Source organism: Salmo salar, unplaced genomic scaffold (genome assembly GCF_905237065.1).
Source record: "Salmo salar unplaced genomic scaffold, Ssal_v3.1, whole genome shotgun sequence".
Classification (NCBI taxonomy): Eukaryota; Metazoa; Chordata; class Actinopteri; order Salmoniformes; family Salmonidae; genus Salmo; species Salmo salar.
The window spans coordinates 295,255-301,866 of NW_025548891.1; positions in this window are offsets into that span (position 1 = coordinate 295,255).

The following is a 6,612-nucleotide window of genomic DNA, read 5'->3' on the forward strand; positions in this document are numbered from 1 at the left end:
CTTCTTACCTTTGTTCAGTAGAAAAGTCTCCCTCTCTAAAGTATATAGGTTCAACCATAGACTGGTCACTCTTCATGGACACACAGCTGGGAACAGGGGAGGCTGGTCTCTCCTGCTTGATTGGTCTTCAACACAACAGAGACAAACATTACATCTCTCATCTACTCTGATCTCAGATGGGGAAACGAGTTTCATTCCGAACCGCTACATATCCATTTTCAGAAATGTTGGTAAATTAGCTTTTATTGTTTAAAGAAATTATTATAGAGGTGTGTTTTTTAATCATGGCATGGGGTTGTTCAATGACAGACATGTTTTTGTTTAAAATCTATCACTTGATGGTTTCCTTTCAGAGAGACAAATAATAATTTTTTACAAAATGCTATATATCTGCCTCACTCTCAAATGTGACCGACCGTTTCGATCTTATGTAGCAAAATTGTGTTTTTTACATTGGATAAAAGTAGAGACTCAGAGCTAGAAAATGATATATCAGACACTGCAGTTGAGGAACAATGGGAAAGTAATTCTGCTTTGAAAGTTAATAAACTTGTAACATCACTTTTGAGAAAAAGGTCCTTTGAATGTTTTGGTACCTACTGGAGAGCTCTTCTTTGTCTACAGGGCTGTTACTTTGGCAGATAATGTCACCCATCTAAATACATAGTTTTATATATATAATTAACTAAATGTATGGTGTTTTTGTTTTATGTCAGTTTAATTGTTTGTTATGCTATAAACTTTTTATTTTATTATAAGTGGTAAAATGAACTAGAAAATGTTATATTTTGCAATTCTGAGTAATTACTACTTTAGTAAGGAATAACACATTACTCAGTACTACTGCAGTTGCTAAATAATTCCAATAGATGGCAGCATAAGACCACAAATTACATTTCAGAAGATTAGATTTGTTTTCTCCGTGGATACACCACCACTCCCCCTCACAGGAAAACTCCTGTGAGCTTCTTTCTGTCCCTTTCCACACTGCTAACACAAGAGGAAGGACTGAAAAAGCATTTAACAGATTACTGTGAAGTAATATAATGATGATTCATGTTTATTATTACCTGTTTTTATGCTCATGTTTTGAAATTATACTTCATTAATATAACGATTATCAATAAGTCTGAACATTAATTCAGTCACCTCTAGTTGAGAAAAACGTATTTTCCAGGTACATTCATTGTCAAATTCATCAACCAGCATCGAGCCACTCTGCCTTCTCTCTCTAGTAGTCAATTCAGCCCCGGTAAAAAGCTGGTGTCATCACTCTGCCTTCTCTCTCTAGTAGTCAACTCAGCCCCGGTAAAAAGCTGGTGTCGTCGCTCTGCCTTCTCTCTCTAGTAGTCAACTCAGCCCCGGTAAAAAGCTGGTGTCGTCGCTCTGCCTTCTCTCTCTAGTAGTCAACTCAGCCCCGGTAAAAAGCTGGTGTCGTCGCTCTGCCTTCTCTCTCTAGTAGTCAACTCAGCCCCGGTAAAAAGCTGGTGTCGTCGCTCTGCCTTCTCTCTCTAGTAGTCAACTCAGCCCCGGTAAAAAGCTGGTGTCGTCGCTCTGCCTTCTCTCTCTAGTAGTCAACTCAGCCCCGGTAAAAAGCTGGTGTCGTCGCTCTGCCTTCTCTCTCTAGTAGTCAACTCAGCCCCGGTAAAAAGCTGGTGTCATCGCTCTGCCTTCTCCAGGGGCATGTTGAGGTAAATTTACTAACCGGGAGGGTTGAATGATGTAATTTATTGGTGGGCTGGAAGACGCACTCTTGTCTTTTCTATTCTGAGGTTGTTTACTCGCAATATCAGATATTAAGATTACTTTTTATAATAAATGTATACTGAGGTTCAATACCTGCTCTAGTCACTATTAATTTGCTCTCCTAAAAGCAACACAGCCCTAAAACGAGATATATAGCTAACTAAAGTTATGTTAATGAGTGACCCTTTTAGAAAATCATGGGACATATAGTCTGTGGTTGCATGCTATTTTATGTCAATCATATTGCTGCTTGTAGCCTATAACTGATGCTTCGTGGTCTTATGCTGCCATCTATTGGAAATATTTAGCAATTAAAAGTTATTAATTCACATTCAGACGTTGGTGAGGCAGCTGAGAATAAACAAAATGGAATGTGTCCAGCCTACTTGAGGCGCCCCGAAAAAAATATTCAAAAGATTGGTCCTTGGATACAGAGGGGTTAAACACTAAAGTTACCATCCATCTAGTGAAGAGAGGAGAACCGGACAGAGGTAGCCAGCATCCGTCAACGAGAGAGGGAGGATAGGATAACTAGGATGCTGCTGGTAGAGTAGCTAGCTAGCTTACCTAGCTGTACCGACTAGCTAGGATAACTAGGATGCTGCTGGTAGAGTAGCTAGCTAGCTTACCTAGCTGTACCGACTAGCTAGGATAACTAGGATGCTGCTGGTAGAGTAGCGAACTAGCTTACCTAGCTGTACCGACTAGCTAGGATAACTAGGATGCTGCTGGTAGAGTAGCTAGCTAGCTTACATAGCTGTACCGACTAGCTAGGATAACTAGGATGCTGCTGGTAGAGTAGCTAGCTAGCTTACATAGCTGTACCGACTAGCTAGGATAACTAGGATGCTGCTGGTAGAGTAGCTAGCTAGCTTACCTAGCTGTACCGACTAGCTAGGATAACTAGGATGCTGCTGGTATAGTAGCTAGCTAGCTTACCTAGCAGTACTGACTAGCTAGGATAACTAGGATGCTGCTGGTATAGTAGCTAGCTAGCTTACCCAGCTGTTCCGACTAGCTAGGATAACTAGGATGCTGCTGGTAGAGTAGCTAGCTAGCTTACCCAGCTGTACCGACTAGCTAGGATAACTAGGATGCTGCTGGTAGGGTAGCTAGCTAGCTAGCTTACCCAGCTGTACCGACTAGCTTGGATAACTAGGATGCTGCTGGTAGAGATGCTAGCTAGCTTACCTAGCTGTACCAACTAGCTTGGATAACTAGGATGCTGCTGGTAGAGTAGCTAGCTAGCTTACCCAGCTGTACCGACTAGCTAGGATAACTAGGATGCTGCTGGTAGAGTAGCTAGCTAGCTTACCTAGCTGTACCGACTAGCTAGGATAACTAGGATGCTGCTGGTATAGTAGCTAGCTAGCTTACCTAGCTGTACCGACAAGCTAGGATAACTAGGATGCTGCTGGTAGAGTAGCTAGCTAGCTTACCTAGCTGTACCGACTAGCTAGGATAACTAGGATGCTGCTGGTAGAGTAGCTAGCTAGCTTACCTAGCTGTAACGACTAGCTAGGATAAATAGGATGCTGCTGGTAGAGTAGCTAGCTAGCTTACCTAGCTGTAACGACTAGCTAGGATAACTAGGATGCTGCTGGTAGAGTAGCTAGTTAGCTTACCCAGCTGTTCTAACTAGCTAGGATAACTAGGATGCTGCTGGTAGAGTAGCTAGCTAGCTTACCCAGCTGTACCGACTAGCTAGGATAACTAGGATGCTGCTGGTAGAGTAGCTAGCTAGCTTACCCAGCTGTACCGACTAGCTAGGATAACTAGGATGCTGCTGGTAGAGTAGCTAGCTAGCTAGCTTACCCAGCTGTACCGACTAGCTTGGATAACTAGGATGCTGCTGGTAGAGTAGCTAGTTAGCTTACCCAGCTGTTCCAACTAGCTAGGATAACTAGGATGCTGCTGGTAGAGTAGCTAGCTAGCTTACCCAGCTGTACCGACTAGCTAGGATAACTAGGATGCTGCTGGTAGAGTAGCTAGCTAGCTTACCCAGCTGTACCGACTAGCTAGGATAACTAGGATGCTGCTGGTAGGGTAGCTAGCTAGCTAGCTTACCCAGCTGTACCTACTAGCTTGGATAACTAGGATGCTGCTGGTAGAGATGCTAGCTAGCTTACCTAGCTGTACCGACTAGCTAGGATAACTAGGATGCTGCTGGTAGAGTAGCTAGCTAGCTTACCTAGCTGTACCGACTAGCTAGGATAACTAGGATGCTGCTGGTAGAGTAGCTAGCTAGCTTACCTAGCTTTACCGACTAGCTTGGCTAGCTAGCAGGACGTTCGTCTGTCGTTTGTCTCGATGATGATGACGAATCCGGTGAACCACAAAATGAAACAAGGATATAGAGTGAAAAGGATCTGGCTACACTCATACTGTCCCTGACCGTAAAGCAAAAAGCTAATTGAACAATAAAGTTTGGCGTTTCAACACTGTAACAAACTCCATCGTTATTCCCCAAAATTTACCTTAGTCCACTCTGCGCGTAACCGGACAATATTCTTGGTGCCACACAGGACGTGGACTCGGACAGTTCCAGAACGCGGACATGAGCAGTGCAACACAATCAACTAAGCCCAGTCTTTACAGTGGGTTACATTAGTAATATTCATTTTTTATTATTATGTTAAACAAACGTTCCACTTTTTTTATAACAATATTTTGAGATCTAGGCCCATATCCACAAAGCGTCTCAGAGTAGAGAAGTGGTCGTATAAGTGCTGAGAATAAAGACATTTGACACTTCCGGGAATAAATTAAAGCTATGCATGAAATCTCTAGTCCCACCTAGTCAGCAGATATTTAGGACACCTCGTGAGCTGTCCTAAGTAGTTTCTGAGTTAACAGCAGGTGTCTTGATAATACTATAGAACAATGCAGTGAGTCAGTGGTTCCTGAGCCACATGTAAATGCTTTGTAGTAGTTAAAATAATGTTTTGATATTTGATATGATCAATCCATAAATAATATATGTCCTGTGCTTTTGGCAATGATTTATGTATAATACTTATGTATAACAAGTGATACCATGTATGTCTCCAAAGCATTTTGTCTTCATTTTGGCAGATTAATTTATGCTAATTTCCCAAGATTAACTCAGGAGTTGGAGCTGTGGCAGGAGTTGGACCTGTGGCTGAAAGGTGGCTGGTTTGAATCCCGGGCCGGGCGCTGGAAAAAACAGGAGGAATTGATCTGACCACTGGAGGGCTGCTGGGTTCACATCCTCAAAACATTCACCTTTCATTGATCAGAACTCTAGAGGTTCTTCTTCACTGAACCCCAAAATATATATAACTTTTAGTGGTTCCATATATTAAGGAAGTGATAGAAGCCTTTTTGGTTCTATAAGGAACCTTCTTTTCTGAGTGTAAAATTAACACGTTTTTCTTTTGATTATTTAATTATCCACATCATGTTATTTCAAGTTCTCCCTTGGGAGCACAACATCACATTGTTAAAAAAATTATCCTAAATTTGGCATGGCTATAAATTGGGCAATTGAAGACATCTAGGGCGTAATCTGTGTTCGATGAAAATGAACATTGTATGCAACGTTGCAGGCAACATTATTGGCAAGGGACTTGATGCCTACTATGCCAAAGCTATTTAGAGTTGTTAAACGGGTGTGAAGAGTGTGTTGATATAACGGGAATATTGTCAAAATTCTTCTTGTAACAACGATCAGAATTGGTAAAGAAAATATGCATTCCATTATATTAGGCAATAATTAAGAGTAGGCAAAGTGGTCGTGTCATGTGAAAATTCTATCAAATGTGTTACATTGCAACGAGTACAGTCAGGGTGCCGTGGAGCCCCTGCAGTACCTCCACAGACCCCGGATTGAGAACCCCTGATTTAGCAGATGCTCTTATCCAGAGAGATTTACAGTAACTGCATTCATCTTAAGATAGCTATTTATTTTGGAAATAAAGTTAATAAATTCTTCATAAAATTGTCATCTTACCTCTTAGCTTTGGTGTCATGTCCCCCAGAGAGATGCATTTTAGAGGCAGGGCCCCCCTCCTCTCTCTCCCCAGAGAGACTCATTTTAGAGCACTGACCCCTAAACAGAGATCCAACATGTTGATTGTGGTCAACACAGGGACAACTAAACAGAGATCCAGCATGTTGGTTGTGGTTAACACAGTGACAACTAAACAGAGATCCAGCATGTTGGTTGTGGTTAACACAGTGACAACTAAACAGAGATCCAGCATGTTGGTTGTGGTTAACACAGTGACAACTAAACAGAGATCCAGCATGTTGGTTGTGGTTAACACAGTAACAACTAAACAGAGATCCAACATGTTGGTTGTGGTTAACACAGTGACTAATTCTTGAATGTCAATTGTTCTCATTCATTCATTATCTCTTTGAGAAATATATTTTTAACAACTTTCTCTTTTACTTCTCTACATTCATGAAGAAAAAGATGTACTATTTACTCCATACATTTTCCCTGACACCCAAAAGTACTCGTTACATGTTGAATGCTTAGCAGGACAGAAAACGGTCCAATTTGAACACTTATCAAGAGAACATCCCTACTGCCTCTGATCTGGAGGACTAACTAAACAGAGAACATCCCTGGTCATCCCTACTGCCTCTGATCTGGAGGACTAACTAAACAGAGAACATCCCTGGTCATCCCTACTGCGGACTCACTAAACAGAGAACATCCCTGGTCATCCCTACTGCCTCTGATCTGGAGGACTCACTAAACAGAGAACATCCCTGGTCATCCCTACTGCCTCTGATCTGGAGGACTCACTAAACAGAGAACATCCCTGGTCATCCCTACTGCCTCTGATCTGGAGGACTCACTAAACAGAGAACATCCCTGGTCATCCCTACTGT